At 38.4% G+C, this 27,471-nt stretch overlaps 1 protein-coding gene and 1 long non-coding RNA gene across 7 annotated transcripts in view; one reads left to right on the top strand and one right to left on the bottom strand.

Moving 5' to 3' along the window:
- Dop2r (dopamine D2-like receptor) overlaps nt 1-27,471 on the bottom strand; it is a 211,393-nt gene that overhangs the window by 42,405 nt on the left and 141,517 nt on the right. The window lies entirely within an intron of this gene.
- LOC143902247 (uncharacterized) overlaps nt 12,891-27,471 on the top strand; it is a 214,784-nt gene continuing 200,203 nt past the window's right edge. Inside the window, exons 1-2 of the long non-coding RNA XR_013258312.1 lie at nt 12,891-13,177; nt 13,615-13,667. This is a non-coding gene — a long non-coding RNA (uncharacterized LOC143902247). The remainder of the gene's footprint in view (nt 13,178-13,614; nt 13,668-27,471) is intronic.

Genomic DNA, 27,471 nt, shown 5'->3' with positions numbered 1-27,471 from the left:
AAAGCAAAACACACATTAATTACAACGCATATAAAGTAGTGTAAAATTTATTCCATATATAGTCAATTTTTAATACAATAACATGGCCTTTGTATATGACTTTTAGTGCATACGTGACATTAATTTCCTTTGCATTATTAATAATTGCATGCAAATAGATAAATTAAATGTGTGGTGCAATATTTAAAGACAAAAATTTATCAATATTTACGCTAATGACACCTTTTATCACGACGGTTCTAATGCATATTCATAATTGAGATGAGTTCGCATGTTTGCAACGTCACTCGGTTAATCAGCATTCGTTGATTACCATTTACTTTATTTTAGCACCGTCGGCACTATTCGGATTTTCCTATAAAAAGCGACGCGGAAGGATAGAACTTTCAATCAAGTTTCTGTCTGTCGGGTGTCTAACGATCCTTCTTCTACCTATATCGGGATCCTAACTTTACCAATCGTGTTCGAAAGACACTATAGCAAAACATAGTTTTGCTCGCCCGCTTTAATCACGAAACTTTCGGAATTGTTTACCTTTTATTATCTTAAGTTTATTTCATTATTCAGTCTATGTTAGAGAACGTTATATTCGCGCAACACATATCGTCACGGTAAAATGCATAACAAGGTTAACGAATATGTTAAAGCGCAGCGAATAAATTAGCTGCACGCGCTTGCATAAGTTTATTAATTTTTAAACGAAACTGCGGGAGTAGGATTGGATGAAAAAAATGTCATGCAGAAATTTCCGAAAGTAATAGAGAACTTAAAAGGAAAAAAATTACTATAAAAATCGTTTTGCTTCGTAAGATAATTTTGTTCCCGATTAAATGTCGCACAACCACGTCATTATACGCGAACCCAGAAATTATGAAGTTTTAATGTAGCAGACCTGATCTAATCGATCTCAATTTAATCCCATTAATTATCAAAGCTACTTATTGTTAGACAGGACAAGTCCTATTAATAATGAACAGCCATTACGAGGCGGCAATAATAATTAATTGAACTGCACTAGAGAAATTGTTATTATAATTAGCCAGTATAATATTGTGCAGCACGTTTGCTGGACAACAATATAGCTACCCAGCACTAACGACTAATCGTAAACCGATATCAATGTATGTACGCGGCAGTATATGCGACTCACAAATCGATGGGCAATTGAGCAACGTGCGCACTGCATTAAAATGAATGCATTGTTCAGGAAAATGGCTCCAAATTCGCGTGGTAGATCAATATGCGATTTATAAAGCGTATCTTCGATCTTTCCCGATCGAGGATGAAAGCGTCTCTCCGTCCGAATAAATCTCAAGTAATTTTCGACCTTTTCGAGCGACCGAATCGGGCACGACGGAGGAAACCAGGAGCAGAAAAGTCGATTATTATGAAGTGAAGACGCTTTACACTCTTGGCGGAGGAGAGACCCTACTTTATGCCTGGTGATTATCATAGAAAGGCAATTTCAGTCTCAGACGAGACTGCAAGAATAAACGCGCAATTTCGACGACGGCGCACTCGAAGTTTGTCCCGATTTATGTTCCCGTCCAAACTCGCTTAACGACAGATGAAACGAAGGGGGTACTCTATCGTGTTTCAGTAAGCTTGGGTTTCAGTAAATTCAAAGTTATTATTGACAACTTTGGAAAGAGTTTCAACTAATTTCATAATTGCAAACGGCCAAAAATATTTATTTCTTATTTTCACACAACAGAGAGAGCAAAGTATTTTTATGTTACTTATTCACATATTATTTGTCGTTTTAATTATATATATAAATATATATATATATATATGCAATATCCTTATTACTTTACAATCCTATATTTATCCCATATACATTAATTTGAAATCTTAACATGTATAAAAAGAATTGTTTTCCTTTGCAACAGTAAATTTTCTTAGTAAACACATTAACTCTCCACTTTGGCATGTCTGCAAAGAAAAACGATAGATACGCGACGTGTATAGAACTATCGTATTTCAGAAAACTTTTGAATAATTTGCAATTTCCCGAATTGTTGTTAACGCGTAAGCGTTTCATTTAGGAGAAACTCTGTCGATTGAAAAAGCAAAAAAATAACGATTTCTCGAAGACTCATTCAGTGGGTCATGAACGAAGTACGTGTTAGCAAAAAACGTGAGCGCGGTTACTCCTCTCTCGGTTTTCAGGATCGATCGGGTCGGATAATTCATTTGCCCGTCGTGGGATTTGCCGCGGCAAGAAAAGTGGCTCTGTTTCCTCATAACGGAAATAGAGCGACGCGAGTTAAAGGACAGGGAGACCCGGAGACGCAGAACATAATCAAACGGTTACTGAATGCTGAAAGTCGCGGGTTCCTACGAAAAATGGTATGTTAAATGAGACGCTTGCCTCGATCATGATAGCACACGATAAACATCATAAATGTTTAAACATATAGATGCAGCACTAGGATTTACCGCGGGCGATTTAATTAACGTATCTCGTTGATCGCGCATTGTCTGTTTAATTAAATTTGCGTGTACCCTTCGGAGCGAAAATATCGTAAACCCCCGAAGCGCGCGCAGGTATATTTTTATATTCATTTCTGTGCATCTTCTATCTAATCAATTCTTGTCGCATCGACTAGTACTTTAATCAACTTTTTCCCCGCACTCGGGAATCCATTCTGCAAGATAAAAACGAATGACGCATATATGGAATTTATTTTCTCGCTTGTCACTGTATCAATATCAACAAATGTCACTCTATATGTTTATCGATAAATAAGACAAAAAAGGAGTGTCGCGATCTATCATGTATTTGACAATCAAATACACCACGAGAATACTGTAGAGAAAAAAAATTGTTACCGTTGAGTGTTTGTCAGTCCTCTAAAAAGCCCTCTTTTGCTGCAATATCGCGCTATGACATTTTAATGTCGATTACTTATAAAAAGCTTCCTGCGTGCTTCTTAATACGAATACGTTGTTAATTGATTAAAAAATTTGACCATAAAGGGGGAATTTGAACCAGGTAGATCATATCCGCGAGAAATAACAATCCATTATCTGGTGTCCGTTATCCATTTACGTCGTTGGCTTTATTACCGTGAAACGACTTCGCTCGACATTTATGCAGGCAACAGGGTGACCAGCGCTACTGACTACGTACGTGTCTAATGGGCTTTAATCCTCTCCGATGTTATATATATTGCTGTCGTCCCAGGTCCACGGAACAGTCACGTTCAACGTCCGGCAAACAAACCCGCCGGACTCCGGACGGTGGCCAATTCTGATCAGGCGTAGATAGGTAGATAAGTAGGTAGGTATTGCTCTCCTTGAACGTGCGTATTACACAATGCATATCCCTCATCCCGTTCGAATACTCGGACGGAGATCCGCTGTATCGCCCGCCGACCAGCTCGTGAGTCAACGTGCGGATTGGCTCCCGATGCTGATATCGGGACTGACCAGGTGTACCGGGACTCATATTTGCGGGATAAATCGATGAGAGAAATAGACAGAGCTGGAGTAAGAGGGGGAGAGAGAGAAAGAGAGAGAGAGAGAGAGAGAGAGAGAGAGAGAGAGAGAGAAAGAAGGAGAGTACGTCTTTCCGTCCCGGCTTATGCGACACGACAAAATGGATCTGCAAGAGCGGGATTGTGGCTCAAATTGGCGAAAGCTTCGCGTTCCCAGTGGAACATTACGCGCGCAACTGCGATGCGCCAGGCGAATGAGGAAAATTTTTCTCGCGCGTTTCTATAGCCAGTACTAGTACCTAGCTCTAGTATTTCCTTTCGAGCGGAGGTGAGAAGTCTAACAACTCTAATCCGCGCGAACCGTTCGATTTCTCCAGCGGATATAAATACGTCACAGATTTCTCTCACCTTCGGCTTAAAATCGCATCAGAAAGTCTCTGGCGGCCTCGTTGAATCTTTGAGATTGCTACAAACTGTACCGTATTACACGTAATAGGACACGAAACATTTTCAGAATTAATCCCCGTCAATGCTTCATGGGTTTTAAATGACGATTTAATGTAATGCGCAATGCGATATAAAAATTTTATCTCAGCGAAACTTAGATATTATCTCTGTTTATGAAAAAAAGAGATTAAAACTTATGTGCCACGCACGTAACATGTAATATCTCAATTGTTATTACGGAAAAACTAAATCCGTGTAAATAAAGCTATTAAAATATGTGTCGACGTTGTAAAATAGTACAGATAATTCCATACGCGTGTTAATCGCAACAACTGGCGCTATCTTATTATATAATAGCATTGCTGTAATTGCACTACTACAGCAATATATTTTAAATTACAATAGAACAAAGTGTATAAAAATAAATCGCAAAAGTCTCAGAGACACAGTTTCAGCGACACTACATAAACAATATAATACTTCTTTAATGAGAGTGTCCCAAATTCTCGATTCCCATGTATCTTTTGTTAAATAAAAGAAGAATATTGTTATTCGATGCGCGCCAAGGTATTTCGCTGCATTAGAAATTCATCACTATATCGTCGCTTCGAGGTTTTCGCAGAAGTAACCCACCGATTTCTCGACCTTTTCTCACCTGGTCCCCAAGCGATCCAACGGAGTGGTCAATTCGCTCAAGAGAGCCCCGGCAGGCATCTCCTGGATATCGGTTTGCGCTCTCTCCCGGGACGTGCACGTGCGCGGAATCGATTGATTTTACCTCAGATTTTACCTTTCTCACAGCCAAGTTTGAGCCTCAGCTGCGCAATACTAATAGACATTAGCCATCAGCGACGAACCACTCGCGTAACTGCCAAAAAGTTCGCGTCACAGTGTACAACGCAGCGCGATAAGTAAAACAGAAAGAAGAGAAAGAGTTTGAGATTATTTTCAGCACGCTTTTGCACTTTGCCCAAACTTCTACAGATACTTCGTAACAGAGCGAGCAACGGTGCAATCGTTTGTCGACGATTAATTTTTAAGTATGACGAAGTAAACGGGGTGAACCGAGTAAACCAAACGAGTAATAGCTATTGCGGCGAGTGGCTTGTAAAGATTTTAAGATTATACATTAATTTATTTATACATTCAGCATTTTCTCTCTCTAAACAAATCGTGACAATTATAATTATATTGAGACACTCTTTCTCCAAGTAGGAAATTGCGAAATTTTTAACACATACGAAAATCTAAAAATCTAAACGTAGATAATCATTATTATTTAAATGATTCTTATATAAAGCGACATTTCTGTACTGTAGCAATTTTGCGGGATATCCAAGAGACTATTAATCGCGGTAACGTCAATCGCGTCACTTTTAACACACACGTCGGAGCTCAAAAGATCAAAGTAGCTAATTGACATAGCGACTACGGTATTACGTATTCCACGATATACACGGCGGCGAATAATGTTAGCGCGCTCGTAGACTCTACTATGAGCTATATACTATGAGTTACTTATGAAATCATGTCTGGTGCAAGGAGGATTTGTAATCCCCGCCCGCCGCTATCGTCAACAAAAGCCTGTTATGCCACCCACAGGGATTCCCGTTCGTCCGTTTTGTCCCCCTCGCGTGAATTCGTAATACGCACGCACGTTTCTGCATATGCATCCCCGAAGCGATGCATTACACTAGGGAGGAGAGAGAGCAAGACTCTGCGGTTTCTTGTACTCGTACGATAATTAACAGCAGGCGGCAACTTGGAACTTACAGCCAACCAACCGACCCGTCGCGAAACCATTTCGAGATTTGACGCACTGCGAAATTCTGTTTAGCGTTAATTCGATTCCGCAAATGGCAGAAGTTGCGTAAGTTCCCACGGTCGGCAGTTGAAAAGTTCAAGCCCGTGGATCAGCAATCGACGAATCAGTGGTCGGAAATGTTCAAACTTTCGCCGCATTCTCTCTTTCTCTCTCTCGCTCGGCTTTTGATTAAATTTCATCAACAGACGACGAATGCTTGCAAAATACGCAATATGCATTTGAGATATTACGTGGTATTTTTTACGAAAACACAAAATTGAAGTGAATATTTATTTGACAAATAAATACAATCCCATAAATAAATTCAATGAATACGCACCATAAAAAAGATCACGTAAATAAATATTCATACTTGTTTACCTAACGTTACCGCGTGAATGTTTTTTAAATATAAAATTTTGGGATTTTGTGAGCTCTTTCCTCCACACTAAACAGTAGTATAAAGTAATATTAGGAATATTAGATGATAACGCTGGAAAAATTTACATACTTTGTACGTCAATGGTATAGCATTAATATATGAATTAAGTGGCAACAAGATATTCTAAAGAAAAGTTATTAAGTCTACATATCATTGAAACCCCAATAAAAAGAAGAAAGAAAACTAAATTAAATTTATTTGCAATAAATTACATAAATTTATTTTGCAATAATGCTCGATTTCCATATGACATCTCAAAAATATAACTGGATAACTTGAATTAAGCCAAACAATTGTCATTAGTTTCAAAGACGATAAATTTTTATCTTTTAATTAATTCGAAGATCGGGTAAAAAGCAAAACGCATTTCAGCAGAAAAAAATCAATCTCTCTCCTTGAAACTGAAATAATCTGTACATTAATAAAACTGATCGAAAAATATAAAACTTTATTAAAGTCAGCACGCGTGAAAGACGTAATTATGTCGACGTTGCGAAAAAAGATAAAAAAGTCATTTATCACGGTGTTTGCGGAAAACAGTCCAATCAAATTTCATTATCCGCGCTAATTACGGCCGAAGAAAATTTATGGAAGTATCCGCATCAATGCGGTCAGAATCGGCTAATTCTTATAAAAGCTTTCTTTTAAAGCACATCGCTTGCTATTTTCAATATTTGCCTTGCAAGCTATTTAATTACCATAAATTCGTATTCTTCCACTATGATGCATATTATAAACATATCTACAAAATTCTTTGTTATTTCTGCATGCGCATAATTATTTCCCAATAATGTACCGATTTTTATCGTCGTTTCTCACAAAAGTATCAAAAAGTCGAAGATATTAATTCTCCAATATCAATTAATTTTTACGTGTTGGAAATATTTCCAAGTCCTACATATACAAATAGTGCTGAAGTTCTTATCAGCATTTTTAAATCCGAGTATATAGCGAACTTCTTTTCTTGTTATTGTGTTTTATACTTATCTTTATAATATATCCTGTATGCACACAGTGCGGGCAAATCTTAAAGGAGCTCAATGTTATCTGACGTAATACGTATCCGCCGTCAGTAACTCTAAGCGAAAAGTATCCGTCGGGGAACTATTTTCGAGAGAGATACGCAAAAGAAGCGCCGTGAAACGGGCGCATTTTATCACTCTGCCGAGCGCGTCTGGTTACGAATAATAAAAATACGGTCATACGATAAAAAGCTTTATTCCCTCACAACGGGGTAGCATAAATCTCGGATTAAATTCGCGGCAGAGAACCGGATCGCTTTCGCGACGTAATATATACGGTTCGTGGTAGTTACGGCAACGAAATTGTACTTGAGCCAAATTACTCGATAGACCGAGAATACCGTCTCTATCCTATACGCGCTGAACGAAGTTAAACGCTGATTACTCGTCATTTGGCTGAGCTCATCGCGACATTGTAGCCTCGGCTTCTCCGCCGAAAGTCGTTGATCATGAACGCCGTTAGAATTACGCGATATTTGATATACGATATTCAATCTGTGTTCTGCATATACGAAATACCGAAACATATCGCGAGCACGCGCCCGGGGTGTAATAAAGTAGTTTTTCAGCAAATCGGCTGATATACCGCTCTATCTCAACGTGCTCGTTTATTTTCGTTTTTTATTCTCGTGAAAATTGGTCTCGTTAATCTGAAAAATCCGTTCTTGTCAAATATTGCTCGATAACAAATAATTTCTGTTTGTTATTTGTTTTCGCGAAAATCTCGGAGGAGCTTTCGACGAACGCGTGATGAGCGCACCAAGATCTGAGAAAGTTGTATTTAAGATGCTGATTTTGTTGATGTATTGCGCAATAACAACCGATTTGTACCATTATGCGGCAATCGATCAAGCAATTGGCGTGACTACAAAAGTTACGAATATTAAACTTGTAACGAGCAATCGAATATTCTTAATATAACGATAGGTCAAAAGATTATTGTATAAGTCATGGACGAAAATTACCGCGTATGTAGCATTTACATAATAATTAGTATAACTAAAGAGGATTATACATATATTTAAAAAAAAGAAAGAAAGAGAAAGAGAGAGAGAGAGAGAGAGAGAGAGAGAGAGAGAGAGAAGGGCTGGAAAGCAGAAAGGGGCATAACAATTGGAAAATTAGAGTAGATCGATTATATAGATTGAAAATAAGAGCGTTGCCAAAAAATGTGATTTCTAGTAACGAAATTATGTGGCATTATTATACGCAAGTGGTTCTATATATGTATAAATTCAATTACGTCGGAGAATCCAACATAATTCATTGTCGTAATGCGAAGCGAATGCAAATCCTTTACCTAAGGGCGCTCAATCAAAATATCGGTCGAAATAATGATCGTCCGATTTCTCGAATTATGCAATCCCTGATAAAATGGCACTGGCACTGGCGTTACTATGAACGGCCATGACCGCAAAGTGGCCCAATTCGAGTTCGCACGTGGAATTCGCTTGTTGCAAGGCGAGCCCTTCATTAATATTCGCAAATGCGAAAAAGAGAAATTGCAAGAAAATAACATCAAGAACATTAAAATCGCTAATGATTTAACCGGATTTAACGCATAAATTTAGAAAGATTGCGGAAAAATCTCTCTGTAGATCGAAACACAGATCTAAGCTTACTATGATATTTTCGTGTATTCGGCTAATTAATCTGGCGGAAATTGCAACTAAATTAATAATTTTTCCCTGTCTTCTATACATATATAATACATATAATTTATTTTTATTTCATATATAACAGACATGCGATATAAGAACATCATGAAGGAATCCAAGTAAAAATTATGTATTGTAAAACTATAGAACCATCAGATACTTTATTTGTCATATAATTTTATTTTATTTCCTCTTTATGTAATAATTATAATATGCTTGATACTTGAAAATTGTTCATAAATTATGCATTTTAGTATTAATATACGATATCCTTGTGACGATTCCTTTACGTTTCCCGAAGATCTTTTTTAAGAATAGAAATTTGGCAAAAAGTAGTAAAGGATTGTAATATCTTTCTTAGATTTAAAATAAATTTCTTTTTTTAGAAAAATTACTTTATCATTGTTCATTTTTTAGCTTACTCTATATCTGCAAAATATTTCTTATTGTTTTTTCATGGACACTTCCACGTTCATTCTAGGCAACTGATGGTAATTAGTAATACTCTCGTAATTAGTAACAATAATAATAAAACGCCAAATGTATCAATAATGGTACTTATTAAGAATTCTATTTTATAAATCAATATCATGTATATATATATATATATATATATATATATATATATATATATATATTAAAATATAATAAATAAATAAAAAAATTTAGAAATATTTCAAGATTAAGTATTACATCAGCACTAATATCTTTTAGCCTGTCCATCTCAAGGCAATGAATCTGACGTGTTGCATTTATTATACACATATGTATCTTAAAATTATCTATACACAATATAATTTTAATTAAATCGTTTTTCAAATAGATATTTGGTAATAATGCTTAAAAAAACAACCAAAACTACTCCAACTAAATTACACTTACCTTGTGGTTGCTCCGCCGTTGCCCGAAGCCTCCCAGGCCGCCACGCACCTCCTCCTCTCACAATCAGATTTCTTCATAGCGGTCGCACAATATTCACTCGCGAACACGGTTAATTGCCATCGCACGTACATCGATCCCGAAAACACAAGGATATATCGCGCGACACTCTGCGCGGCACTGGCACTCCCGTATCGCGTCATCCCGTCCGCGATCGTTAACTCTTCATAGAAAACAATCACATTTCAAAAAAGATAATGAAGAGCCGTCGCCACGAAGCGCCCCGAAAGACAGAAAAAGTCGTCGCCGTGAACCGTTTATTCTCATTACGAATCGCAAAAGTTTCTTAATCGTCGCAAATCGCACACGCTTAACACGTTCGCCGCCGCTGCTCCGATTGAAAAAACGACCGCCGCAGATGTTATTTTTAATAGTCACGCACAATATATATTATACCGCGCGTTTTCACGCACCAGATAGATGCACCAAATAGGTTAGGTAGATACCTAAATAGGCAACCGAGTATGTATAATGCATAAAACGTCATACATATATGTATAACGTTATAAAGTTGTGTCGCTCACATATCTAATATGATTTTCTCGTGAGAATCGGTTTCGTCGCACACATGTAACGAACGTGTTAAGAAGCGTTGCTCGTTCGCGAGAAATAATTGCGTTACTCGTAAAACTTGTCCTTGTCGCGATTTACACCCCGAGAGATAATAACGCGGAACTGTCCGCCTGCGTGCCCGCCCGCTCGAGACTCGAAGCACGAGTGACGAATGACGAATGACGACGCGCGATTGCGATAACTGTGTGTATATACCCGGCGTCCGCGTCGTACGCGAGAGAAAACAAACAATGCACGCGCCGACCGAGGGCGATGTATTATTTTTATTAGTTTCGATGTCCGCTTTGTTTGAGACGCGTTATGATACGTTGTAAATGCGCACCTGCCGCCTTCCGCCAAATGGCGAATGCGTGCTTTTCATACGCCGTATATAGTGCGTTGATTACGGAGGATTCACATTGCGTCCGATCACGTCCGATGTTCGACGTACGACGATCCGACATCCAATAACAGAATTTATTATTAGAGACAAAAATTTCCTATTGGATGTCGGATCGTCGTACGTCGAACATCGGACGCAATGTGAATCCTCCATTAGAAATCTTGAACTCATTTAGACACACGTTCGCGTCTGTTAGAAGAAACGTATATATACGATTCGCGATTAATAAACTTTTACGATTTGTAATGAAATAGAATAGAACGGATCTTGATGTCACGTCACGCATTACTACAGTTTCGTTAATATCGGTTCTACAATAAATCGGAGTCGGAACGTAGCCGAAGCCGCCGAAGGCCCAATGAGGAGAGAGAATTCGTTTTCGAGGAAGAAACTCTCTCGTTGGATCGTCGGGTGTGTTCCGAAATCCGACTCCGATATACGATTTATGTGTATTGTAGAACCGGCCTAAAACATCGCGGGCATCGAAACTAAAAAGTATATAATACAACGGTCGGCACGCGTGTTTTCTTAAACGCTCCTTTTATTCGCGATCACAAATAAATTTCTACAATTTGTAACGAGACCACGATTCGCTGCGATGGCTCTTTATTATCTTTTCAAATGCGCGATCGTTTTTTCTGAAGAGTAAAGCCCGGACACACACTTTTTCGTAACAGTATTAACATTAAAGTTTCGACCAATCGCGTTGCTCGATTCGGGAACGTATACGGCCGCGTACGTCGATTCGTCGAAACTTTACTTAACTCACTTAACTGTTACGAAAAAGTGTGTGTCCGCGGGGCTTTAGCGAGAACGCGGACGGGAATGCCGGCAAAGTGATACGCAGCTCGGTGTTTGTTCTCTCGCGACGATGGTTACATGCAAAGTCGAGAATTCATCGCGCCCGGCGCGGCGCCGTTAAAACCTTCACACATAAAATCCCGTAAGGACGTAAAACGTAAGCGTAAGAAAATCGACCAATCCCAATCGAGTATTGTACTGTCCGTAATCCGAGTAGGGGAAAATACTCGATTGGGATTGATCGATTTTCTTACGCTTACGTTTTACGTCCTTACGGCATTTTATGTGTGAAGGCCTTTACACTCGCCAATCGCGCTGCTCGCGCAGGCGGCGCAAGTGGTGTGGTGGTAGAGGGCTCGCACATCGCGCGCGCCGCGTCTAGTCATTTTTCCCCCACTCTATCCCCACCTGCGTGACACTCGCCGAGAAGACGCGAACTCTCATTCTCATTTGGTACCACTGCGCGAGCCGACACGGACGCGGCGCGGAACAGACACCTCGATCTAAAGCTGGCGCGTTTCGCGGTTCGCCACTCGTACAGATTCGCCGTTTAAACAATGTAGACCCTCCACTGTTCATGCTTCGTCATACGTTATTCGCGATTTCTCGATTCATCTCTTTGATTTCGTCAAAAAACCGCTCCGCTGGCGAATCGGCGCGAATGGCGAGCCCACACGAATCACGAATCAGGATTCGCGATTAGCGCATAGTCTGGCGCCAGCTTCACACGGATCTAACGTGACTCCGACTACTCCGAGTTTCGAGCAGGCACACAGGTAGGCAGGTAGTTTTGTGTATCGCTCCGCGTCGTTGCGTTATTAAGTATAGGTGTATCTCTCGCAATCTATCGTCGAGATTAAATGAAGCTAGAGAGAAGAGACGCGGCAATAAATAATATCAGAGTTTGTTGTTAGCTTTCGCCATCGTCCTTTAATATATTTTCGATTATATCAAGTGAATCGGTGATTTAAAATGGCGATTCGCGTAGCTCGTGTATCGAGGCTGTTCATCAAAACGCGCGTATATACACGTATTTCGCGCGATTCGTAAAGTAAAAGCAAACATCGATACGACGGGGATTGCGTCGCGATCGATATTTATTAATGAGAGATCAATTACTTTTTCGATGCCGCTCGCGTGTTTCGCACATATATATTTATCGTCGCGTCTTCAAATTTCTCGCTGGGACTGTCGGAGCATCGCGGATCGAGTTTTCCGAGAGTCGCGATTAATCTTCCATTTCTATATTCGTCGACCGTCGCGGCATAAATTCGGTATCTGTTCCGCGTGCGCGCGAGTGTGTGCGTGTGTGCGGGTACGTATCGGTAATTAAAACCCTCTGTACCACCCGAGATACGTCCGTCGCAGTAATTTGTGAAACGTCACAGATGTCGGGCGGATCGCGGGCTCGCGGCTTCTCGCTTTTGTCGCGCCGCTCTCTCCTACGTCACGACGTACATACATACAGCCGGTACAGCGCTAAAGTGCACACGCGTCGCGTACGATTAACGTCGGGGGTGCCGTTTGAATCGCCGCACGATCGTAATTAACGTACTTTCGCAAGGTGTTATGTGAGTGCCACACGAGGGAGCGAGAAGAAACGGAAAAATGAGAGGAGGAGGCGGCGGCCCGGGACGGCGTCGGGCAACGGCGGAGCAGCCTTGCGGTGAGCAGTTTTGTCGCTATACTTGTCACTTGCGCGGAGTAAATCGATCGTTTTTTTCACACGCGATCGATTATTCTCAGAATTATTAATCCTCCGTCTGTATACGTTTTTCATGCACCCTCGCGGAGCGCATACGCGGACCTGTCACGCGTACGACGCTATTTTTCTCTGCTTCAAAGTATTTAAACAAAATATACTGAAATTTATGAGAAACTACACCTGTCTACGCATTATTGTAGTTGATTTTACAGTCATTTTGATAAACATATTTTCTGGCAGGCTTTTGCAAGTTTTACAGTTACGAGCAGATTATCATTTTGGTTCGGACGCTGCACGCTGTAGACCCGCACGTATACAGACGAGGGGGATTAATTATTTTCAGCATTGTCGTAAAATCATATATTATATTAAATTATATTTGCATTTTTACCTTACAGATCAACGGAGCTTCTCGACCTGTGCGATAACTCCGCCGCTGCGCGTCGTATCGGTGAGTCAGAGATTACGCTTCGATTTAATTTGAGGTAATGGATCTATTAAAATTATATTAGGTATATATAGATATATGATTCTACCTCACGTTAAGATACTACGATATAGATAAAAATAATGTGTGGCTCATAAACTCATTGCCTCAAAGTGGATAGAATTTAATAGATCAGGATCGATATTTAATTGAGGATTATGTATAATTATTCCTTAATTTATCGTGCACGCGTGGATACGTTCACATTTTCGCACAGAGCTCGCAACATAAAGCTCGTTATATATCAACGCATCAGTTAATGACGTATTTCTATATTATACGATAGAGACTAATTGCGAGATATATTGGTCTGTTTATATACAGAGAGAAATAAACATTCTACAGCCAAGGAAAGCACTTACTTATTTCATTTTATTTCTTTTAGGTAAGTTTTTCTTACAACAAAGAATATTTTTTTTTTACCAATAGTTTTCAAATATCTTGACACAAGTCTTTTTGAAAACAATGAAAACCAGAATATTGTTTTGAGTAAATGTATAATACTTACAATGACTTTATGGTAGATTTGCGGATACATAACTTTATTAAATACTTAATCCACAAATCTTCCATAAAAAATCATTGTAAGCATTAAATTTACTCAAAACAATATTCTGGTTTTCAAAGACTTTTGTGTCAAGATATTTGAAAACTATTAGTAAGAAAATATTCTTTGTTGTAAGAAAACTTACTCTTAAAAGAAATAAAATAAAATAAGTAAATAATTTCCTTGGCTGTAGAATGATTATTTTTATGTGTGTATAACAATTTATAAGAATATTTCGTGGATATATAACAAAAATGATAGAAAATAGTTCAATTGTCTAATGTAACTTTAATCATCTACTGTCTTAATATTAAACTAAATAATTGAAACACCATATAAAGCTTAAATTGGTTAAAGTCAACCGAATATAGTTTATAATTTTATGCAGCGGCTTTTATATTATGAAGCGAAGTAGTCTGCGTTTTTACATATAATGGTTCTGAGATTAAAGTTATTTGAGACTTTGCGGATACAAATTTAAATCCCTTAAGCCGCAGGGTTGCACAATGCACGTATAAGCATTAATGTGCTTTTATTGCATTTTTCGATCTTTACTCCGCGCGGTGAAACATTTGGCCGGGTAACAAAAAGAATTTAACCGCATTCATACGTGTAGCCAAATAATAAACGCGGGACGCGAAATATAATGTTAATGTCTATGTGTTTTGTTGTTTCGCGGGATTCCGATGGACAAACTCAAAAATAGCGAAACAAGAGGAACTGCGACACAACGGTGTCGCGTGTATGTACGTTCTGTATCGTGCGCAGTAATGCAAGCTTATACGCAAATATACATATGTGAAATGCATAAATACGTCACTCACTTATACGTTTTTCATATCGCCTAACTAAATGCAATACGTATTCCTCTTATGCTCAAATTTTTTACGCGGAAACACAAGCAGACGGTGAAATAAAAGTTTAACCAGAAAAGTTTTCTATGACCGCCTGTGTAAATATCGCGATACCGATGAGAGATGCCTGATATATATAACGAGCTGTAATTTGTTCGTTTTAAGATTTAAGAGAGATATTTGCTACGAAGCTGCATCAATCATTCTGATTTTGCGTGAAATATGTCATATAACTGATGCGTATGAATTTTTAGTCGGCTTTTCCATAATGGGCAAAGTCTAATTACGGAATTCTTTAACCGCTTTAGCGCATTAAATATTCTGTAAAACAGCAATGAAAAATCATGTCCCAATTTAGTTAGTTAAAATTTATTTAGTCACATATAATGTGTACGTCCTTAATATTTAAATCATAAAAATTTTGACGTAAATGTTTTATATGATTGTACTGTGTAATTTAATCTCGAATTTAATGTAATACTAAATCATTGTTAATTACGTACATGTCTACGCGTAAAAATATAAAAGTAATAATATGCAAATGGATTCGTCAGAATATAGCAGAATTTTATTCTGAAAAATATCGGCGATGGCTGTTTGAACAAACGCGTCTCAGGTATTGTCTCCGTGATAAAAATGTCGAGTCGTGAAAGCTTGCGAAATGCGGGACCGCGGAAGCGCAGGCGCGCATAAATTATTTTTTCCATGCATAAAAATATGTCTCCTCTTTTTTGAATAAAGTCAAATTACATCGCGGATCACGAGCTTACAAAATTTCGCGGTCCGCACCGCACGCATCGGGAATATTCGAATGTCGAATGCACCGCAAAACGCTTCACGGGCATTATCGCGCATCGCGCGTCGGGCACGATGGAACCAGTTCGCACAATGTATCGCGAAAAGCCTCGTTACGTGCATTTGAATGTCAAACGTTCTAGCATTGGGAAATGTTATTACGGAAAAACAGTGCTCGTAGGTTTTATTCGATGGGGTGAGCCATCGAACGAGTTGTATGCGCGCTTATTCTCTCGTGCATTTTGCCCTCGCGCGAGGGGAGATACGCAAAAGTCCACTTTACGCCGTTAAAGTTAACTTCTGTGTAGCGGTTAAAATTAATGTGCGTAAGCTCTTATCTGTATAAAATTTTTACTTGCAATTCTCCATGGACTCTATGGGCTACGATAAATTGGTATAGAGCAAAGAGTTCCTTGTACTTGGTCTCCGTTCGTTCTAAGAGATCCCGCACATTACGGTTATGAGAAGTACATTTTGTAATATGCAAAATGTTCTCCGTTTCTTGCTTGTGAGACATTTTAACCAATTCAAACTTTTCTTTTAAGAACTTTTTTTTTCTATTTATATATGTGTATTTATATGTTTTTCATATATATATATTATAGGAAATAAGTTTCACAATTTATGTATATTGAATATATAAATTGCAAAGTTTAATTATTGAAGCAAATTGGAAGGTAATAGAAGAAATGCAAGAATAAATGTAGGTATATAATACATAAATATGTACAGCTAATACTTTCAAAATGGTTCGAAAATATCAATTTAAATGGAGATTTGATTAATTTTACTGTTAACAAAAGTTATTATGTATTTGTAATTTTATAAACTGCTTTTATTCAAATGTAAAATAAATTAATTACACGTCGCTCATTTAAATTGAAATCTTTTTGCTCATTTATACAACGTTGATGTTATTTAAAAAATAGGATTAGGACTAACAGTAAAGAACTAGAGAAAAATACTTGACGTAGCAAATTAACTACATAACGTGAATTCGTTGAAAATAAGAGCTGCCTCAGGCTAAATCGCGAAATGGATATATAATATTACGCTGCGTTAAAAGCGCAGTAAACGTGGAGTTCGTGCACACTGCACACATTTCCGAATTTACACAATATTCGCCATCGCCGTCCACGAATCAAACATAGTCGCGAAATGCGCATTGATACCGCGCGGGAACAGGCGCGTTTATCGCGCCGTTACTGCTACAGCCGCGATATCAATCGTGATGCAATCTGCAACGCGCGACTGCAGTGGGACAGCGCGAAATGTTCCTTTCCAGCGGATAACGCTGTCAGCAAGGGCGAGAGAAACGCGCGCCAGAAAACTCGCAGGTTGTGATTGCTTCCCGTGCTTTCCCATTGAGAGTTCGCGAAATTATTTTCGCTATCCATTCGTACGTTCGCGTTCGTTCATTCGTCCGATTGGTGGATCGATCGATCGATCGACGACCGTTTCGTCGATCGCGAATGATCGTGACACGCTATTTTCCCGCTCGCGGCGGAATGTGAAGACATTGAGGACGATTTATGATACCGGTTCCTGACTTTTTCCTCTTTTCTATACGGCACTCGCGCCTCCTTCCTCCCCGGCCGTTAAGATAATCGCCGGATGAATGGAAAGTGGGTTATAAGTCTGTTTCTGGGAAAATTAAGTCGTCCGAGAAACTTTTGACGGTAGGTCGACATGAGCGACAATAGGAGTGACCGAAAAGTGCGAAATCTTTGTGGAAAGTTTGTCTCTCGTTCTCTTATATTTGCGATATATATTTGTTAGCTTGAGATTAAAAATAAAAATTCTTCTATTTCTTTCGCGCAGTTTTCAAATAAATTAAAACGATATAATTTTGTGAATATAGGTATAAGTTCTATTTAAATCTTTAAAATGTCTTACATTTTGCATGCTATCCTCTTGAACGATTAAATATAAATTCCTTTAAAAATACCATATTGAAATCGTGACGTCAAACATTCTCAAGTTATTAATAGGTAAGAATCATGAATTTCTAGCTCGTTGAACATTAAAAACGCGAACAGATAGTGGTCTTGATTTTTAGCTAATTAAACCAACAAATCTCGAGAGTTTTATTTTGACGAATGGTAACAGCGATTTAATCAAAACCACATTTAAAAATATCGATTTTATTGATCCAAAAAGTCAATAATTTGAGCGCGATCTTGATAATTTTGGGACGTGTGTTGTCGTTTTCATCTTTATATAGTAAATTCCCGTCGTTATTCACATCCCGACACGTTTTGACTTATCGTTTGTTTATCCTGCTTGTTGATATTGCCTCGATTTCTCGTGGATTCCGGCGCGTTTGTCACGCGAGTCACGTTTACGTTTTACCTTTGTCTCCCTCTTCCCCCCCTCTCATCTCTTTCCTGCGGATTATATATCTTGTCGAGCGGAGCTCGCCTGTTTCAAAGGTGCGCTATTGAGCGGCATTTACGTAAGATACTCTCCGCGGCGTTCTAATAGCGAAACTTGGAGTTGGCCGATTGAGGAGAGGAAGAGTCAAGAGTGTGGGGCGAGGAGTGGGCGAAAGGGGCGAAATCACAACGGTATTCGAGATGGATGCAGGGGCAATTTCTGACGGCGCGGGCGCACTGAATAGACCCGAGTAGGACTTCAATGGCAAATATTATGTTAAATCTCTCATGAATGGGACAATGCCGGCGGCGCCCTATTATCAGGGTCTTAAACGCGAGTATAAGGTATCATATTAGAACCATATTGTGTTATATCGTGCGCGGCTAGGCTCGCCGTAAAAGGGAACCGGAAACCCCCGTGGGAAATATGTACGCAACTCTTGGAGAAGTTCTCTCGCGCTGGATGAAAAATTTATCTGAACCGCTGTGCGTGGGCTCAAAAGCCGGCAAGCCGGGAGATGAGAGTCGGAGACTGCGAGAGTCTAACATCAACGTGCGGCCGAATCCGCGATAATTCAGACACCTGTTATCCCTCGTGCGTATAAATAAGCGCGAAAAATATTGTTCTGAATAAACTCGCGGCGCTCGCTCTGTAGAAATTTACTCAGGTAACTGACTGAAAAAAAGTCGTTTCTCTTTCCTTATTACTATCAATTTGAGAAAAAGAGGTATAATAGTTCATATCTCTTCAAGATAGACCGGTTTCTAAAATACGTTCAAATGCTCTATCTAAAATCAGACGTGGCCGATATTTTATTCGATTAAAAAGAGCTCTGTTGGCGTAATTTACTAAGGCAATATTTAGAATTAAATGAGATAATTTGACGTGCTACTGAATTTTGATTATATGTATACATTTGAAATCAACAGCTATGATATTGAATTCGCTAACATGATATTAATTTTTTCCGTGTGTTAAATTACATTTATTCAAATGAATAATATTGTCAGTTGTGTGTGTGCGACGGGCGGGATAGAACGGTAATGTCGAGCGAAATTGGAATACGCGTTTTGTTCCGGAACGTTTAATTCTGCAGGACACGCTGCTGGGATCTCTATCGACGTAATTATTCGGCGTGGATTCCACTTGACGTTTCGCCGCGGAAGGACACGTATTCTCGATCAAAGTGCAAATTTGTACAAGCCGGGAACCGAATTCCCCGGGCACACAGTTCCGCCGTAGCACCTGATGCTACAGGTGAAATAATAATAAGGCCGATGTGCAATTCGCGTACATATCACGTCGGACGACCCTATTTCGGGTACACATAACTTGCCCTATCTACAATTTCGTGAGTAGAAGCAGACGGAATAAGACAGATGTTGGTGCATGTTTCAAATACGATAGGTATAGTTAGAAAGAAGAAGATGGTTAAAAACACAGTCGTCGCTTTATAAAACGCTCAAAATAAGTAATAGTAATTGATAAACCTGCGGCAGATAGATTCTTTACAATATCAAATCGAAAATGTCGAAAACAAAATACATATATTAAAAGTTTTTATCGTAAAATCATATTATATAAAACTTTTATTTTTATAAAATAATTTAATTTACATTAAAAGCGGCAAATTCACTGTCAGCAACTTTCAGTACTGAAAATCTATAGTATACGTGACGTAAAATATAGATTTGTAGTACTGACAGTGAATATCGGAATGCAGCCTTAGTAGGGTTGTAATAATACGAGTGTAATAAGAGATGTGTACTCTACATTCTTTAAATTTTTTCCAAAAAACTTTTGCTTCCAACGAGCATTTATATATTTGCTGGAAAGTCGAACATGTAGACACTTGTAGAATCTTGGATGAAAAATGGAGTTTCTCGAAGGAACTTTCAATATTTCAGGTTCTTTCATGTTGTCCGTTCCAGAAAAAGGAAGCGTTAAAAGACTAACGAGCGCTGTCTTACGCAGTCGCTCTAATAAAAGGAACTGAACTCTTTCATTTCGAGGGAGTTCACATCTTCAAGTCCATGTCGTACAGATGAGAATTTCTCTTGAATACCGTCATTGAGCCAACTCACAGACTCGCAAATTCTCTATTAGTCGCGAATCGTTTTCCTTTAAGCTACCCTCGGTACGTGCCCCGGCGGTATCTGTTTTTCTCGTATAAGCTTCATTCTCCTTATACGCGGAACGGGAAGAATGGAGAGAAAGACGAGCAGAAACGATTGTGTGTGGTAAAAAATGATTTAAACAAATAATGTACAAAGGGATTGTCCTCTGATATAGCAACCGACAGGTGATTTGCAAATCGAAAGAACTATAACGGTTACGTCTGTTCGCGTGTTTCTTAATGAGCAAACATTAATAGCTTCTGAGCGGGTAACGAAGTAATGCAACAAAGAAAAATTGGAGTACATTTAATTAATGGCTCGCGTACGCAATGTGAATAACATTCCTATTCCGCGAAGCGACCTGAATAAATTTTGCGAAATAGCACGTGCGACTTGTGACATGTCATGCGTACTAATAAAGGCTCGTTATTATCTCTTGAATAATTGAGAGCAACAAGATGAGGCACGTGCAGTCCTCAAATGTAAAGGCGTCATAATCAGGAGCAGATGAAACACTGCTTTGTCTTAAAATATGCCTTTTTCTTTTTTGATTTTAAAGAAAGATAAATTAAAACATATATATATAAAGTAGGTATGTTTTTTAAATATTAGTTCAGTGATATACATATTTCGGATTTGTTAAATAAAACTGCATGTTTCTGATAGTGTTACTCAGAATAAAATATTTTGAATAGAATAGTCTTCGTTTTGGAAAGAAATATCTGTAATGATGTTTCTATAATTATGTAAAATGTATAGAATAATTTAATATTTATAAAGAATATACAAATTTAAATTACATTAACTATAATTATTTAATTGAAACATCAATGTTTTGTCTAAGTATGACAAACTTCTTAAGTATGTTTAATAATTTGTTTATACGAGACAACTCTGTAGAAGGAATAATGAAAAACGAGCAATAAAAGCGGCAAATAGAAACGAAGTAGATGTAATCCAGCAGTAATAACTCAGCAGTAATTTAGCAGTAACGTAAAATGATATCAAATTGATTTAGTACTCGCTTTAGAATATGATCCTCTAAGTGCAACGTAAACCATATAAACTACGCCAGAGTGGTAAAATGCAGGCACAGCATCGTAAAGTCTCGGCATATCATGTATCGTATCTCCGAGTATTACCAAAAGCGAGAATATCGATCGATATTCGATTTTACAAACGATCTATAAATATTTTATTATTTTTCTTCCAAGTTATAACAAGTGCCAATAGTGTGTTCGCTCAATGATTTTCTAGGTGGCATACATTACTTATCGTCTAAAATTAACACTTTTGCGGTGTGTTGATAGAGATTTTTGTATTCTTGTTTTTGATGGAAGTAAAATGTCTATCTCCGCGTCGAAATTAAGTTGCCTTAATCTTCACACGCACGCACACACACACACGCACGCACGCACGCACGCACGCACGCACGCACGCACGCACGCACGCACGCACGCACGCACGCACGCACGCACGCACGCACGCACGCACGCACGCACGCACGCACGCACGCACGCACGCACGCACGCACGCACGCACGCACGCACGCACGCACGCACGCACGCACGCACGCACGCACGCACGCACGCACGCACGCACGCACGCACGCACGCACGCACGCACGCACGCACGCACGCACGCACGCACGCACGCACGCACGCACGCACGCACGCACGCACGCACGCACGCACGCACGCACGCACGCACGCACGCACGCACGCACGCACGCACGCACGCACGCACGCACGCACGCACGCACGCACGCACGCACGCACGCACGCACGCACGCACGCACGCACGCACGCACGCACGCACGCACGCACGCACGCACGCACGCACGCACGCACGCACGCACGCACGCACGCACGCACGCACGCACGCACGCACGCACGCACGCACGCACGCACGCACGCACGCACGCACACACACACACACACACAACAGTAGATTTAGTTTCTCTAGTCATTAATCCTTCGATGGTCGCATCAAATTTCAAGATAGATAGTCATGTGAGACGTAATATATATTTCACATAAGATATACACATAATTACGTATAAATAATTATACGTTTTATTTCTTTCCTTGTAATTTAATATAGAGAGTCAATGCTTAATGTGTGTAAAAAATGAATTTTTGTAAAAGCGAACATATGTATCAGATTGGAAAGTTGTATAGAGATATAAAATAATATGAGATACATCTTTAATTCCGTGCGATCCTCGAAGGATTAACAACGTTATTGCTTATAAAGACACTTGGAGTGATAATTGTCTGCTTGACACGTCCCACTATATATTATTATAAGAGAATGGAAAGTATTGTCTTATTTTATTCATAAATTTTTAAAAATTGAGTGAGGTCTCCCTATATAACTTTGGGAAACAACGCGCAACGGGGATGAATCGCTATATTCCTAAGTCGAGAGGACGGAGGTACTCGTCACGCTCTCGAGTTACTAACTAGAGGAAATCACGCGTAAAAATTCGAATTGCGGAGGCTCTATTTTATTTTTATTTTTTGATAAAATTAAATTTAGCTATCAGTACACATGTCTGTACATACACGCGACGTTATGCAAATTGCGCCGGTGAAAAAACGAAGAAGAGATGGGGAGGGGGGAGGGGGGGGATGAGAGGGATTGCGGCGACGAGAATGGAAATGCAATTTGCAATTGGACCATGTAATTTTTCCAATTTAAATCTAATTCTGGGCGCGAGACACGATATATAGGGATGCGCCAAGCGAGCCGAATCAGTCTCGCGCGCTCCTGCAGAGAATGTGTTACGATCTACGGCGGGGAAACGCACTGAACTTTTACAAAGCTCTTTTTGTTGCTCGCGGATCGACGCGCTCGCGAGTACGTTGCACGTGCTATTTACGTTGCAGCTCGACGTAACGTCATAGATGCACTAGCATGTTTCAAGAAACGGCTGCCCCTCCTTTCTTTTTTTCTTTCTTTTTATATGCACGTCATGTCGTTTATATCGTTAAACGCTAATCGACTAGTAAACAGCGTATTTTTGCGATAAAGTGGAAGTAACTGTGTTATTTCTGTCACTTTTGCTAATATTATTGCAAAACCCACGTATTTCTTCTCGTGAAATTTTGTACCAGAAATGGTGTCAGTTAAAAAAGCGTAGTTATGTCTCAAGTTTTTACTTCTATATATTCGAGGAGTGAAACACTGGCGCGGATATTTAATCTAACAATAAAACATTATCACACAGTCCTTTTGTCATACGTTTATGTCTATAACATGAATGAAGTAAGATAGTATTTTCGAGTAGTTTTGGAAAAAGTTGAAGGCATAAGATAGCAAAATTATTAATAGAGCGTTCCATTGTAATAATCTCGCAATTTCGCGAGGCCAACATCGCGGTCGTTAAGGCTTTCAGTCGCATGTAAATTACTGCCACCCTGAGGCGCTGCTCTATCTCTCTAATGTACTGTATAATCCTCTCAGAATAATTGGCTTTATTATTATCTCAAAATACATAACGCAAAATACATAAAGTACAGTGCAATATTATATTCTGCGCCGTCTGCTAAAAATATGAAGTTCAAAATTAATATATAATTTTCATTTTATTTTCTAAGAAACATAATACTTTATTTCTCTTCTTCGTAATAATATAAAAAGTGGAACATATTTTTTTAAAATATAACTCATGATCAGTTATTATATACGCTATTTACGTTATTCAAAAATTTGCCTTTTCTTTTCTTTTTTTCTGATTTTTTTATCTTGCAATTTTATTTTATATTTGATTTTTAATATTGCTACTTTACATGAGTAAAATTTGTGTGAGATTAACGACTCTCGCGTAATCTTTGAGTAAGCATTATGAAAATATCTTGGATCTTGCCAAGTCAATTTGCAAATAGCGTCTGAGATAGAGACTCATAAGTAACAGCAATTAACTGCACGTCTGAGATAGACTTTATTGCGGTAAATACGGAGACCTGTGATGTGTGTGTGTGTGTGTGTATATAATAATTTAAATTAATTAAACAGAGAGAGGAGAGAGAAATAAGTCTTATAAACATTATTGTAATTATTATCAGATGCAAATATTTTAATATTGATTATGTTGTAACAATTATGGAATATTATAATGTATATATCGATATTATACGTGATACGTGATAAATTATTGTTATACATGCTGCTACACATATTATTGACAAATTTATTTAATAATTATAAGCAGTGGGTTTTTACTTCCTAGATGAAAATCGTTAACAAGGAAAGATTAATTTAGAGTTGCTTTCATTTTAATATCATGTTGTGAAACTCTCACGTTTCTTTAAAGTTATAGACTTTTTAATGAACTCCATAAATTCTTTATTAGTGTGTAACTTTAACAGAGAAAGTTGTTGCTAATCAAATCTCGATATTCGATCAATAACCAACATCTTGGTGATGAAGCCGTAAATTAAATTTTCATCTATTTGCAACGGTTCTCAATTCACTGAAATATTTTAATTTCTTATTTTAAATATTTCCATATTTATTTCATCGAGCATGCATCAACTCCAAAGTGAAACAGAATAATCTATACTGTTAAAATAGAAATTCCGACTTACAGGATTAGCCAATATTTTTATTCGTAAACTTGTACATGCTTCAGACGTGCAGATCTCGAAAAAGTGCAGTGTCTTCCGGTGAACGTTGTAAACGTGCGGTAACACTTGCAAACATCCTCGTCGTACACGCTGATGTAACAGCCGTTCGCCATTTCGGACCCTACCGCGGCGTTGCTGGCAATCGATAATGGCGTTACGACAAATATAGACTTTGCACTCGTGCAGCTTGCGCACAATATTTTCTCTAAAATCGGTACGAACAAACAAGACGCGCAAGATTTTTTGAATGGTATGGATTTGGACAATGTGGTTCGGTTAGCTGATATTTTCGACAAATCGTAAAAAAGAAAAAGAAGAGAGAGAGAGAGACAGAGAGAGAGAGAGAGAGAGAGAGAGAGAGAGAGAGAGAGTATCAAGCGAGTATTATCACGCGCAGGATATACGAGGGGTAGCAAGAAATAAGAAATAAGGATATAGCCGCGCGCGTGTTGGAATTGTCGGGAAAATGAAAACATTCGACAGACGATCCAAGAAAAGAGGGTGAGTTTGGTATGTTTAGCGAGAGATTCGCGATATGGAAAATAAAGCACGTCGACGGGGATGGAAGAGCAAGTTGAAAGATATCGAGGAGTCCGACGGCCGTCGTGAGAGACGTTTCCGTCGGCGCGCGAGCAAATCCGAGAGATCGTGGAATTCGGTTGTATATCCGCACCTTCTATGGTCTTGAAACGCGGAGATTTACGAGAAAAGTGGTTTCAACTCTGACCTGGATGTTATTCTTTCGTTTAAGCGTGCATGATTAATATGCGGGAATTATGTCGAGGTTTTGGGAATGTGCCGGTCTTCGGGGAAAAGGTGAATTTATTAGGAGACGTCAACTTTGTGTCGCGCAACGTGGTATTTATTTTTAGCCAGTGAAACCTCGAGATTACTTTACCGAGCTATTTTGCGTGCTTGCATAAACACCATTCCGAGGAAACCGCGCAAAAGACAGTTTCTTTCCTCTTCATTCGAATTAAACATTAAGTATATGTGTTACTTTATTTTTATTTTCTTAATACATCATAAAGTCTGATTTTTTTTACGTGTTATAAATTGTACAAAAAATTCTTTTTTATACATATATTACGTAAAATTACTCAATTATAATATTAGTAAAAATTTATATTTTAATATGTATTAAAAAAAATACAAATTTATATTAAATATATTTTTAGTTCAGAGAAAAGAGAAAAGCCATAAACGAATTATTTAAAAGTCGAGGTATCGAAAGCACAAATATTGCAGAGCACAGCACGTCTCATCGCGGCACTTTGGTTTGTTCTATTACATTGTTACCTGTGATACCGGAAGTATTATAAGTACACAGCTATACGAATGACTCTCGTATACTTGTTTGGATTACGTGAAGCCACCAATGTACATATGTACTTGCTGCTGCATGTCGCGTCGAAGTAACATGTAGTTTGCGAAGAAACTGTGTATACAGGAAGTGGAAAGATTCCAAAAGGCCGAGATGCAATCTCGACGATGTACTCGGACGACATTCGGTTGATCACACATGTGATTCCTGATGTATGGAATTTTGTTTTTCGAACATACTGTCATCTAATTTACTTCGTTGACTTGAAATGTCAATATGTGTGGACACTATATGATCTTCGTTTTTTTATCTATCTTATCGCGGAAAATATCCAAACCATTATTGCATAAAATAAATATCATATTATACAAGTGAATTGTATCCATTTCATATAGATTTACAATTTTTGTTGTAATAATTGAGACGAAAAATGAAATCTAAAGTTATTAAATGCTTTCTTTCTATTTTTAAACAGTCGAAATAAAAGAAAGCTTTATTCATCATTGCGGTATATGGTTTTGCATGAATCGCTGATTATCGGAAAACACATGAATATCACGTTAGCACGTTCTTTTATTAAAATGAATATAGAAACGAATATTATATTTTACTTGATATTAAAATTGGATCTTTGTTGAATTTTTTATAACCAGATATTACATTTTTTTCTGCAATTGATCCGAATCAATAACATTTTTATATAAGAGATGAATAAAACAGTACCAATCCGTCTGTCAAATTCAGGCGTGAAATTACCCATTGATTCGTGCGCATCTTTTATTTTAATTAATCAACTATTTGCATATCGTTTTTATCTGAATATTTAAATTAGCGGAGATTTCTAGTGGAAATACCAAATGTTCGTATTGAACATGCAAATGCAATTTGATATCTCTCATGAGAAACGCAGATCTGATTTTGATATAATTAAAGATGGAATATCAGATATCAATAGAAATTTTGGCACGAAAGTAAGACGCGAGAGCGAGATTAAATATTAAGATTTGAGGATAAAGCTATATATGAGAATCGATTGAAATTGTTTTGCTATTTCTCTCGACTTTCTCCGCCAATTCACAGGCATTCCCGATTCACAAGCACCTTCTCGTGTCCTCGGAAAGATG

This window comes from Temnothorax americanus, unplaced genomic scaffold (assembly GCF_048541705.1).
Source record: "Temnothorax americanus isolate GAGA-0224 unplaced genomic scaffold, ASM4854170v1 Scaffold39, whole genome shotgun sequence".
Taxonomy (NCBI): domain Eukaryota; kingdom Metazoa; phylum Arthropoda; class Insecta; order Hymenoptera; family Formicidae; genus Temnothorax; species Temnothorax americanus.
The sequence above is the reverse complement of the archived record's forward strand: the minus strand, read 5'-3'. Positions and strand labels throughout refer to the sequence as shown.